The sequence below is a fragment of the Odocoileus virginianus genome, chromosome 23 (genome assembly GCF_023699985.2).
Source record: "Odocoileus virginianus isolate 20LAN1187 ecotype Illinois chromosome 23, Ovbor_1.2, whole genome shotgun sequence".
NCBI classification, from domain to species: Eukaryota; Metazoa; Chordata; class Mammalia; order Artiodactyla; family Cervidae; genus Odocoileus; species Odocoileus virginianus.
In genome coordinates, this window is record NC_069696.1 from 44,268,283 (window position 1) to 44,280,998 (window position 12,716).

Below are 12,716 nucleotides of genomic sequence, written 5' to 3' on the forward strand. Positions count from 1 at the left end.
AGCATCAGGGTCTTTTCAATGAATCAGCTCTTCACATCAGATGGCCAAAGTATTGGACTTTCAGCTTCAACATCAGTCCTTCCAATGAACATTCAGGACTGATTTCCTTTAGAATAGATTGGTTGGATCTCCTTGCTGTCCAAGGGACTCTCAAGAGTCTTCTCCAATACCACAGTTCAACAAGCATCAATTCTTCAGTGCTCAGCTTTCTTTATAGCCCAACTCTCACATCCATACATGACTACTGAAAAAACCGTAGCCTTGACTAGATGAACCTTTGTTGGCAAAGCAATGTCTCTGCTTTTCAATATGCTGTCTAGGTTGGTCATAAATTTCCTTCCAAGGAGTAAGTGTCTTTTAATTTCATGACTGCAATCACCACCTGCAGTGATTTGTGGAGCTCAAAAAAATAAAGTCTCTCACTGTTTCCGCTGTTTCTCCATCTATTTGCCATGAAGTGATGGGACCAGATGCCATGATCTTAGTTTTCTGAATGTTGAGCTTTAAGCCAACTTTTTCACTCTCCTCTTTCACTTTCATCAAGATGCTCTTTAGTTCTTCTTCACTTTCTGCCATAAGGGTGGTGTCATCTGAAAATATAAGTCTTGTGAAATGAACTGACTTGTAGTTGGACAGCAAAATGCGTGTTGAGAATTTTGAGTCTGAGCATCTCCAGGTGGGCCTGTGTACCGAGATCCTTGAAAGTCCCATCATTCACTCATGTCTGCTTCTACATCCATTTAGGACCCTTGTTTGGCTCGCAAAGGTATTTGGGATTTTGATCCTTGCTGTGTATGAGATGAAGTAATGGAAACTGTCACCCTGAGAGATGGAAACTTTGGGCTCTTTGTAAATCTCTTTTAAGGCCTGCAGCCTCATGTCGGAGAAGATCTTTGGGTTCTCTTGTCATGCAGTATGATTTCTTCTGCCAAGAACAAGGGCTCTGCTAGCCAAGAACTAGGCCCGGCTCCAGCTTTACCTTCCTTACCTCTTTCCACAGATGTCTACTTTCCTCCTGTCCCTCCTAGGGAGGAACAAGTTCCCGGAGGTCAGAAAGGGGTGCTATAAAAAGTGAGTGCGATTTGTAAAGAGAAACACCACCTAGAACCCCAATCCCTGGAGTCACTCTGCAGAGAAAGTCCGCCCTGGGAGGTGTCAAAGCAAGAGTCTTGAAAACTACACACAGACCAAAAGGGCAATTTCCCTCCACTGCCAGAAGGGGGCAGTGTAGTGCAGAGCACCGAGCGGAGATAAATTCCTGGCGCAGTGGGTTCTAGTTCAAACTCTGCTTGGAAGTCGCTGTGATCTGCACAATAAGCTTGGCCCCATTTTCCCTGATGTTCAGCTTTAAGGTTCTGAGTTCTATTAGGAGAGAATGGGATGAATTAGCCAAGAACTCCAAGTTGGCTTATGTAAGTAAGAAACCAGAAATGGGGGGTGGGGGCAGGTGGGTGAAAATGGGATGGTGGTGTGCACAGCTGAGAAGTTTCTTTTTTGGGGATTCAAAACCTCTCTACGGGGATGCCCAGTAAAGAATACACCTGCCCGTGCAGGAGACCCAAGAGACAAGGGTTTGATCCCTCAGTTGGGAAGATCCCCTGGAGAAGGAATTGGCAATGCACTCCAGTATTCTCACCTGGAAAATTCCATTGGCAGTGGAGCCTGGGTGTCTACAGTCTATGGGGCCCCAAAGAGTCAGACATGACTGAGCAACTGAGCATGCATGAAAACCTCTCTACTGAATGCAACAGGTGGGAAAGCCTTGTAACAGTTCTTTTAGGGTCATATGCTCAGGTTGGGCGGCCCCATCAAACTACCCCAAGGAGTCTGGAATGGAGCATCGCAGCCTGCTTCTGTCCTCATTGGTGCCAAAGCTTAATCCCCCCAAAACATTTACAGTTACAAAGAGCACTCACTGGTGGTTTCCCATCTCTGCATTGTGTAATAGCCAGAGCCTATTTTTTTCTTGATGGAAATTCTTTCCAGAAATAATGGCTGATGCAGAGTCTGCAGTGGCCTCAGGGTGCCCCTTGGCAGAGGTTAAAAAGTGAAGTCAGCAGACAAAACCCTTTCTGGCTCAGCAGCTCCATGAAGTTGCCTTGCTTGCTAGGATTTAGAAGCCCCAAGAGAGGCCTGGGAGACCCTGATGATTTGGGGCGGGGACTTTTTCCATTGAAGTCACTTGATTTGTGCCCTCAGAAGTCAGAGACATTGAAGTTGTATCTTAAGAGAGCACCTAGGGAGAGCTTGTCATCAGGAGCCTGTGTGCATGCTAAGTTACTACAGTCATGTCTGACTCTTTGTGATCCTATGGATTGTGGCCTGCCAAGCTCCTCTGTTCATGGGTTTCTCCTGGCAAGAATACTGGAGTGGGTTGCCATTTCCTTCTCCAGAGGATCTTCTCCAGAGGATCAAACCTGTGTCTCTTATGTCTTCTGCATTGGCAGGTGGATTCTTTACTACTAGCTTCACCTGTTATGCATCTCTATTGGTCTCTAATTCTGCCAGACTCACTAAAAAGCCAGCTGCAAAAGCATAAACTCTGGGCAGGGTGCCTTGTTCAGAAGCCTCTTACCAAGCTTCCCATCTCCCAGCCTGTTCCTACACCCATTGGCTGTGGACCTCTTGCTTCACTTCCTGTTATTACCCTTGCATTTCTTGGAGCTGGTGGAGGCAGGATAGCCTAGTGGCTAGGAACACAGGCTCTGGAGCTTGGCTGTCTGGGTGTGTGACTCAGGGAAAGTTCCTTAACTCCTCATTGACTTGGTTCCTCACCTCTAAAATGGGGGTGATTATAATAGTACCTGCCTCACAGAGTATGTGTGAGAATGAAAGTACTTAGCACAGTATAGGTAGGCACTTGATAAAGATTTGTTGAATATATACATTCAGGTCTACATTGCAGAGGAAAAAAATCCCAGAAGAAAACGCATTTAAAAATCACTGTCTCTGCTTGAGGTGGATAGAGGGACTGGATTTGCCCACCTGTCTGAAACAACTAAATACTAATACACAGTAAGTGCTTACTAAATGTTTGCTGTCATTATTGTTTTCACGCTTCAACTCCCTGCACACAACCAGTGTGTGAAGTCTGTTAAACAATTAGCCTCATGTTACTGCCAAGAAATTGAGGCTCAGAGAGGTTCCATGACTTGACCGAGGTCACTTAGCTAGTCAGTCAGGGGAAGAATCAAGAGCGGAACATTCTTGAAGCTGTGTTCTGGACCATGCTATCATGTCTGAGTGTGCAGCCACGTGTTTGGTGATATCTGCTGAATGAATGGCCCCAGCCATCTGGAATGAGAAAGTCTCCATCCTTCCCCTTCCTCTCTTTTATCTTCAGCCTCTTCCTCCCTGGGCCTGCCCAGGCAAGTCTTAAAGACGTTCCTCTCCTATTCAGAAAGAAAAGAGCAGAAAAGAAAACCTCCAGTGCTTCTCTTCCCTCTTGTCTCCACCCACAGGCCACCTTCTCGGAGTCACCCGTGTGTGTCTCCTTACCCTCTCTCAGTCCAGCGATCTGAATTCCCCTCTGTGTGGCCACACGGTTCCTGCGGAAGTCGCCAGTGGTTTCCGAGATCTTCCCGTTCTCATTTCCCTTGATCTGTGTTCACTAGAACCGCCTGCTCCCTCCCTTGCGGTCCACGTTCCCTCACACTTCTGGTTTTCTTCTGGCTTCCTTGGCCACTCCCTCCTGGGATATGTGCCATCTCAATCAGACCTAAGGGCTTGGCCAGGGGCAATCCTCTCTCCTTGCTCTATCCTCTCTTCCTGGGTGATGCCCTCTGTTTCTGGGCTCAACATGCCACCTCCGTAGGCTGAGGACACCAGGGTTTCATCTCCAGCCTTGAGCTCTCTCCTGAGTTCTGGGCCAGCTCTGGTTAAGGGCACGCTTGGTGTTTAAAGACCTCGCAGCAGACTATCTGTCTTTGGAACCCACTTTCCATTTGGGGAGATGAGACAAGCTGTTCTCTCTTCTAGCTCTCAGCCATTCACAAAATCTCAGCCCAGAGCTTGGAATTGTTGAGGTGCAGAGATCATCAGAGGTCATTGACACTTTTGCTGAAGAAACTGATCATCCAGGGTTGAGATAGCAAGCGTCCAGGGGTGACATGCCCCTGGCAGCATCCGTAATGTGCTGTTTTCACATGAACTTTCTTCCCTCTTGTCTGAATGTTTCCAGTGACTGGGTCTCTAGCCTTTCAGATGCACCAATGAGCCACCAACTATCTCTCCAACCCAGGGGAGAGATTGCAGCCAAGATCCATGAAAAGTTTAAGCTTACTGAGTTCATTGTGCCCCTAACGATCTACTCCTTTGAAACTCTCTCCTCCAGTGAGCCGTAGCAGAGTAACGGTTTCTTAAAGCTCCCAGGTTTCTCACATCAGAAACATGAATCTTACACTTCCCCTCTTCCCCACTCTCTCATCCAGCCACCAGATCTCCCTGATACATCTTTCTAAACATTTCTCGAGACTGTTTCCTGCTCCCCACTGCCATGACTAAGGTCCAAACCTGAAAAATAGTGCATATATCCCAGTATTCGTGGTTTTTCTCTCTTCCCTTCTTCCCATCCTCCCTTCCTTCTGTGATGGTTTCTCTTTCCCACTCCTTGTCCTTCTCCACCCACTTCCACCAGCACACCCTCTCTTCTCCTTACACAAGACTCTCTTGTGTATATCATCACTATTTCTCAGTCTGTAGTGTTTAAGCACGTGGTCTTAAAAAGCGCCCGGCTGGGGCTTCCCTGGTAGTCCAGTGGTTAAGAATCCACCATGCATTGCACTGGTTCGATCCCTGGTCCAGGAAGCTCCTTCATGGCACAGGGCAACTAAGCCCATGTGCCACAACTACAGAGCCTGGGGGCCCCAGCTAATGAAGACACACGCTCTAGCGCCCATGCTCTGCAACGAGAGAAGCCACTGCAGTGAGAAGCCTGCACACTGCCGTTGGAGAGCAGACCCCCTCGCTTCACCACAACTGGAGGGTAGACCCTGCTCGCCACAGCTAGAGAAAAAGTCCGCAAAGCGATGAAGACCCAGCACAGCTGAAAAAGGAAAGTTTTCTTTTAAAAAGTGCCTGGCTGACTCGAGGGCTCCCTTGCGAGACTGTTTCCAATTAAGGCCAGGACGCCCCCAGCCCGGCCCCAGCACCCCGCTCTCACTTCTGTCCTGCCCACCTGCCCTGCCCACTCCCTCTCTCTCCACCAGCCTCAGCTCTGGCTACGTGCAGGGAGGGCTCCCTTTAGCAGGTGTGTCCCCGGCCACCCACCTGGCTGCTACAAACTCCGCTCCTACTTTCAGGCGAGAGCTCTCTGCATGGCGGAATGTTTATGGAACTCATCCTCAGGAAGATCTGACCTGGCACCTGGCAGTTTTAAACCACCAGGAGGGATCCCCCAAAACAACTTGTTTTTGTTTTTGCACTTTCTCCAAGAAGCATTCTCAAAAGCAAAGGCAAATGACATTGTTTCTGGAGAAAAAAGAAAACCACACAAAACCACCAGCAACACTGGGTAATTACAGGGGGTGAGCGAGACACTGTCAGCGATGGTGGAGGAAGGCTGTTTTTTTTTTTTTCCTTTAGCACTTTTCACATTGGAGGCAAAAGAGCCACGCTCTGCTACATTCCTGTGGACGGTCTTGTCTTTTGCCAGGATGGATCTGGTCAGGGCAAAATCTTTTGGTTCTGAGTAAGAGTGGAAAGCATAATATGTGTTTGTTGGAAAGATCATAAATGCCTTGACCCTGTCCAGGCTCTGGGGCTCCGGGGAGCGGGGATCCTGAAGCTCCTGGTTCAGTTTCCATGCCATCTGGCTCTGGTCTGACGGAGGTTCAGTGACCCTTGTCTTCTGGGTAATAAAGCTCAGTGTTTATACTTCTCCCCTCTGAGAGCGCTTCAACTACCTGCTGGCCTGCCAGGTCACGCATCTTAGATGTTAGCGGTGGGGAGTTAGGGGTGGGAAAGCAGGCAGGCAGGGACACTTTTAGAGAACGTGCACGGAGGGGCCTTATATTGCTTCCCCATGGCTGCTCTAACGAATGATGGCAAACACAGTGCCTGAAAACGACACTGGTGTCTTCTCTCACAGTGCTGGAAATTGGAGTGTGAAATTGGTTTCCCTGGGTTGCAATCAAGGTATCAGCAGGGCTGTGTCCCTTCTGGAGGAGCCTCTGTTTCCTCGCCTTTTCCAGCTCATAGAAGCTCATGGCCCTGCCATCTGTCTTCAAAGCCAACAATGTAGCATCTTTTGATGTAGCATCATTCTGACACCCTGCTTCATCACAGCATCTCTGACTCTTTTAAGGACCTCTGTAATTACACTGGACTCACTGAGATGATCCAATAATCTCCCCGTCTCAAGATCTTGAACCTAATCACCTCTGCAAAGTCCTTTTTTGCCACAATGGGTAATACATTCACAGGCCTCAGGGATCAAGATATGGGGATCTTTGGGGGACCATTATTCTGTCACAGGCCTCTCAGAAAGGCAGTTGCCTTAAATCATGTGGTGAGACCCAGAGGACCGAGGGGACTTGCTTTGAGTCAGAGAACCTGTCATTGACTGAGATGTGACTCAAATCCTAGTTAGGACTCTTGTCTTACCACGGTATTCGGATTTAAGAGTGAACTTTTGAGGGTGGATGGAGGATCCTTGCAATGCAGATCTTAGCCTTCTTAAAGAGGAAGCAATGAGACAGGTCAGATGGCGTTGGAAGGATTGTCTAAAAAATTATATACTGGGTATCACTTTGTGCAACAATTATGGTAAATGATGAAAGGCCCAACTTCACAAAATCATTTGCAAAGCCTTATGCAGTAGGGGTAACTATTAGCTCCATGCTACAGCAAAGAAGACCAAGGCGAAGGGGACTTTAAATATGCTCAAGAAAGCAGTGAAGCTAGGATGCACTCTCAGGTCTGTCTGACTTCAAAACCCAGGTTCTTAGGACTTCCCCCGGGTGGTCTAGTAGCTAAGACTCCATTCTAATGCAGGGAGCTAGGGTTTGATCCCTGGTCAGGGAGCTAGATACCACATGTCACAACAAAGGATCCCGCTTGCCATGATTAAGACCTGGAACAGCTAAATAAATAAATATTTTTTAAAAAGTTTGAAAATTGTTCTCCTGTACTTGCTGCCTTTCCTCCGTCTTCTGCTTGGCATTTATCACCATACGCATCTTGAGCTACTATACTGGTCCCCATTGGAATGTAAGCTTCCTGAAGAGAGGGGGCATTTTCAGTTTCTTTTTTTGGTCCAGGATTTCACTGCTGTGTGATCAGCTTCTGGCATACAGTAGGCATGCATGCAAGTGTATTAAATAAACGAATATGTGGAGCCGGATGTCATATTCAAAATATGTCATTTTTAGAAAGTAAAGGCATGATTCACTTGGGACGGATGTTTGTTATAAACAATCAGTACAGTCTCATGGGGGCATTTGGCCGAATATCAGCCTTGACTGGGACGCTAAATGCAGCATCTGAGAACCTTACACTGAGAATCATATGCTTTAGCAGTGTATCAGGCATGTGCTAGGAACAGGCGCTGCAGGGCTAATGTCTTGTCTCTGTAATTAGCTGAAGGAAGGGGAACTCACACCTGCCGAGTATTTCCTCTGGTGCCAGTCCTGGGCTGGGCCTATTATTTCGTTTAACTTTATGGTCTCTGTTGTTTTATTTCAATATAATCCCAAATCTCACACTCCAACATCCTTTTCCTCTGGGCCTCCTCTTTCCTCTCTCTGCGCCCCCTTTAGCATGCACCTGGCAGGTAAGAGGGTGCTCCTGGGGCCCCCGTGGTTGATTAAAACCAGCTTAGGAGAAGCGGGCTGTTACATGGGTCTGGCTGAGAGCAGCGCCTCTGGCAAAACCAGAAAAGGCAACACCAAGAGGGCTGAATGGGCCCCCTTTTCTGTCTGTATTCACACCTCATCCTTCCCTGTCACACGTGACACCTAGAAGGTTTGGTGCCGAAGCTGCCTGGCTGATCCACAGGTTCACACATGCTGGCCTAGAGCGCTTATTCTTTCAACTCACTATTATTATTGATTTATTGAAGTAGTGGCTTGAGAATGCCAAGTCCGTCCTTTATGAACATTGGCTTGCTTCAAGGCCAGGCCCCTGGGTCTGGCTTGGAAAGGAACTTGAGCGTGAACGTCACAGACTACGTGCTCAGTTCTTCCTGGACCTGCTCACGAGACTCCCCAGTGTATGAAGGGGTAAGTCCAAGAACTTGGTGGGGCTTGGGTTCTGTTATTAGAAAAGACCCTCATGCTGGGGAAAAGTGAAGGCCGGAGGAGAAGAGGACGACAGAGGATGAGATGGTTGGATGGCATCACCGACTCCATGGACATGAGTTTGAGCAAGCTCCGGGAGTTGGTGAAGGACAGGGAAACCTGGCGTGCTGCAGTCCATGGGGTCACAAAGAGTCAGACTCGACTGACAGACTGAACAACAACCAGGCTTTTAAAAATCACTGTTGAATTCCCAGTTGGTTCAGTGGTTAGGACTTGGCGCTTTCATTGCTGTGTGTGTTAGATGCTCAGTCGTGTCTGACTCTTTGCAACCCCGTGGACTGTAGCCCACCAGGCTCCTCTGCCCATGGAATTCTCTAGGCCAGAATACTGGGCTGGGTAGCCATTCCCTTCTCCGGGGGATCTTCCCAGCCCTGGAATCAAACTAGGGTCTCCTGAATTGCAGATTCTTTACTGTCTGAGCCATAAGGGGCCAGATTTAATCCCTGGTCAAGGAACTAAGGCTCTGCCAGAAGAAAAAAGAAGATGCTGGAGGTGATGGCCACAGTAAAGAAAAGAGGCTTCAGAGTCAAAAGCTGTGGCAGCTCTTATCTGGGAGGAGGATTTTATTTCTGTGCTCCTACCCTGCCATCACAGGGCATCACAGCGGAAAATGAAATTATTTAGTCAATCAAATCAACACACGGCATCTTCCATTTGTCCAGGCACCAGACCTGGAACTGGGTGCAGCAGTACACAAATAGAGATGATGTATTTTTCCCGTCATTCATTTAATAATTATTTACTCAGTGTATACTGAGGGCCTGACCCTGGGTTGGGTGCAAGGAAAGCAGAGATGGATAAGACACAATCTTTACCTTGCAACCTAGTGGTTAAGAACATGAGCTGGGGGGATTCAAATCCCAGACCTATCTCCTTGTAGCTAGTTGACTTTGAGCGTGTTGATTCAACTCGGTATTTTAGTTTCCATGTCTGTAAGATAGGAATAATAATAGTCCCCATCTTATAGGGTTGCTGTTATTAAATGACCTAAATGTTAGGTCTTTGGAATAGTATCCAGTAAGTGTTCAGTAAATGTTACCTATTATTATTAATAATAATTCTATTGTTAATCCAACCAGGGAGACAAATAGGCCAGATCTCGCAATGTGATACCGTCTGTAATGAAAGGTTATGGAAACATGGCAGTGGTGGTGTAGTTGCTAAGTCACGTTTGACTCTTTTGAGACCCCATGGATTGTAGCCAGTCTTCTCTGTCCATAGGATTCTCCAGGCAAGAATACTGGAGTGAGTTGCCATTTCCTTTTCCAGGGGATCTTTCTGACCCAAGGATGGAACCAGCATCCCCTGCCTCGCAGGTGGATTCTTCACCACTGAGCCACCAGGGAAGGCTTATGGAAATACAGAGAACAACAAATTCTGATGGATCAAGAAAGTTTCATGTGAAAGGGGATTTTCAGGTGCAGGAGTCAGGGTAGGAGGGACAGAGGAAGAACCCTCAGCAAAGGGAACAACGTGAGCAAAGACACAGATGTTTGGGAACTCAGGGTGTGACTAAGAAGATCAAGATTTGGAATCATAGGAGGCGAGGCTGGGCCAATTTTGTGGAAATAACATGCATGCTGGAGCCAGGCAGACCTGAGTTCGAATCCTGATTCTGCCACTTCTTGCCTGGATGCTTTCTGTTAAGTGATTGAAACTTTTAGGGCCCCTGCAAAAGGGTAACCCTTTTGCCTGTGTCATACAGCCCACGAGAGAAAAATGGTGTCACTGAATTGTCCCAAAGAATCACTGTCTATTCTTTCCCCCTTATATTTTGTGAAACTACAGACCAGTTTAGAGTTTGCCTCCATGATTTCCAAATAACTTCCCCCAGAACAAGCCTGTGTTCACAGCTTCCTTGCAGCCAACTGGAGATGTTCGCTGCCTTCTCCTTTTCTTTCTGGCTCTTGTTGGATTGCCTGTTTCTGTTTGTTCTGCTGTATTAAATGCCACTGGGGACTCTTTTTTTTTTTAAATTATTTATCTATTTGGCTGCCTCAGGTCTTAGTTGCGGCATGTGGGGTCTTCTGTTGTAGCTTTCGGACTCCAGTTGGGTCACATGGGCTCAGGAGTTGCAGCATCCGTGCATAGTTCCCCAACAAGTGATCGAACCCACATTCCCTGCATTGCAAGGCAGATTTTTAACCACGTGACCACCAGGGAATTCCCCACTGTGGGCTTGCAGTCTTGCAGTTATGTCAGTAAACAGCTCCTTTGGGAGATGTTAAGTTGCTTCAATCGTGTCCGACTCTTTGCAACCCTGTGGACTATAACCCACCAGTCTCCTCTGTCCATGGGATTCTTCAGGCAAGGATACTGAAGTGGGTTGCCATGCCCTCCTCCAAGGGATCTTCTTGACCCAGGGATCAAACCTGCATCTCTTATGTCTCCTGCACTGGCATGAGGGGTCTTTACCACTAGGCTACATAGCCCCCTTGCTTCCAGGGCTCAGGCATGAGTCAGAGGCAGTGTGGGGATAGGACCTCATGCTCAGAATCAACATTCACCCCCGCATAATGCTGGCCTGTTGCCCTGGACCCTCTCTGCTTTCACTGTCTTCCATTATTTTTAAGCTGTGTGTGTGTGTATCTCTGTGTGTGTATGACTGTGCATGCATACATTCACATGCACCCACATCCCCAACCCATTTGGGTGGTTTGGAAAAAGCCCACAAATCCCTTTTCAGTATCAAAGCTAAAGTATTAGATTCAGCTAATGTTACTGTGGTTAGCTGCTTATGCTCTAAATGAAAAATATATTTCAGTTCTAGGTTAGTAAAAATAAAGATGCATTTTTTTTTCTTCTCCAAATTTTTGTACTCCCTGACTTTTATTTAGGCACTTTGGGATATGTGGCCCCCAGATGTCCAGATATATCTTACGCTGCATGATAAGCTACCTCAAAACTTAGTGGCTTAAAGCAACACTTTTATTCTGCTGTTCCACATGGTGTGAACTAGAATCATGGCATTTGCCTGCTGACTGTTCTGATTAGGAAGCTCCAAGAACCTAAGAAGTTCTCATCCTCTTCGATGGTTAAACCAAAAATTGGCATGGTGTCCCTTTCACTGTATTCTATTTGTCAAAACAGTCACAGGCCAGCTCAGATTTAGGGGAGGTGAAATAGAATCTGCCTCTTGATGGTTGAAGTGTCAAATAATTTATGGTCATCTTTCACCTGTCACACCAGGTTAAAAATCTTTGATCCCTAAAGTGGCCTGTTTCCTAGGGTACTCCCTGGTCCCTCATGCAAATCGATTTCTGGCAGGCTGGTCCCATCAATCTGCTGAGTAAGCCACACATGTCAACACAGTAGGTTGAACATGACTTACATGCCTTGGCTGCAATTCCCTCACGTTCCTAGGACTGTGCAAAGATTGAATGTGATAATACATGTCAAGTCCTTTGTATAGTAACTCATGGTCAGATAATGTCAAGTCCATTTCCATTCCTGCTCTTTTTTAAAAAAGGCTACTTATTTTTGGTTTCACTGGGTCTCCATTGCTGCTCGTGGGCTTTCTCTAGTTGTGGCGAGTGGGGGCTACTCTTCGTCGCAGTGCACAGGCGTCTCCTTGGAGTGGTTTCTCTTGTGGAGCACAAACCCTAGCGCAAGAGCTTCAGTAGTTGTGGTGCATGGGCTTAGTTGCCCCGTGGCATGCGGGATCTTCCTGGACCAGGGATTGAACTCATGTCCCCCTGCATGGGCATGCAGATTCTTATCCACTGTACCGCCAGGGAAGTCCTCCATTCCCTTTCTGTTTTCACAGAATAAGAGCGAACATTCTTAGAATTCAGAGAAGGAAGAGCTCATTTCATGTGGGACATCAGGATAACTTCTGCAAGGCTTAACAATAATAACTAATATTTATTTGGTGCCTTCTTTATGCCAGATCCTGTGCTAAGTGCTTTACTGGCTCATTTCATTTCATTGAATCTTCTCTGAGTCTCTGAAGCAAGTATTCTTTTTTCCTCATTTTTCAGATGAGGAAACTGGCATTCAGAGACATTAAATAACTTGTCCAAGGTCACACCGTATCTTGCGCTTATCTCTAATCAGTAATCGAGATAAGATTAGAAAGCAAGCTCATGCTTTTGGCCATCATAATGTATTAGTTGTCTGTTACTATGTCACAAATTACCCCAAAATGTATCAGCTTAAAACAACAGTGAACATTTATTATCTCACACAGTTTCTGTAAGTAAGGAGCTCAGGAGGTACTCATCTTGGGTGCTGAAGGTCCCTCGTGAGGTTAGAAATCAGAGTGTCAGCTGGGGCTGCAGTTGTCGGAAGGCTTGCTTGAAGCTGGAGGATCCAACTCTCCGATGGCCGTGCCCGTGGCTGAGAAGCCCACGTTGGGTCCTGGCAGGAGGCCTCGGTTTTGCACTAGGTGGACCTCTCCAGAAGGCTGGCTGGGCGTTC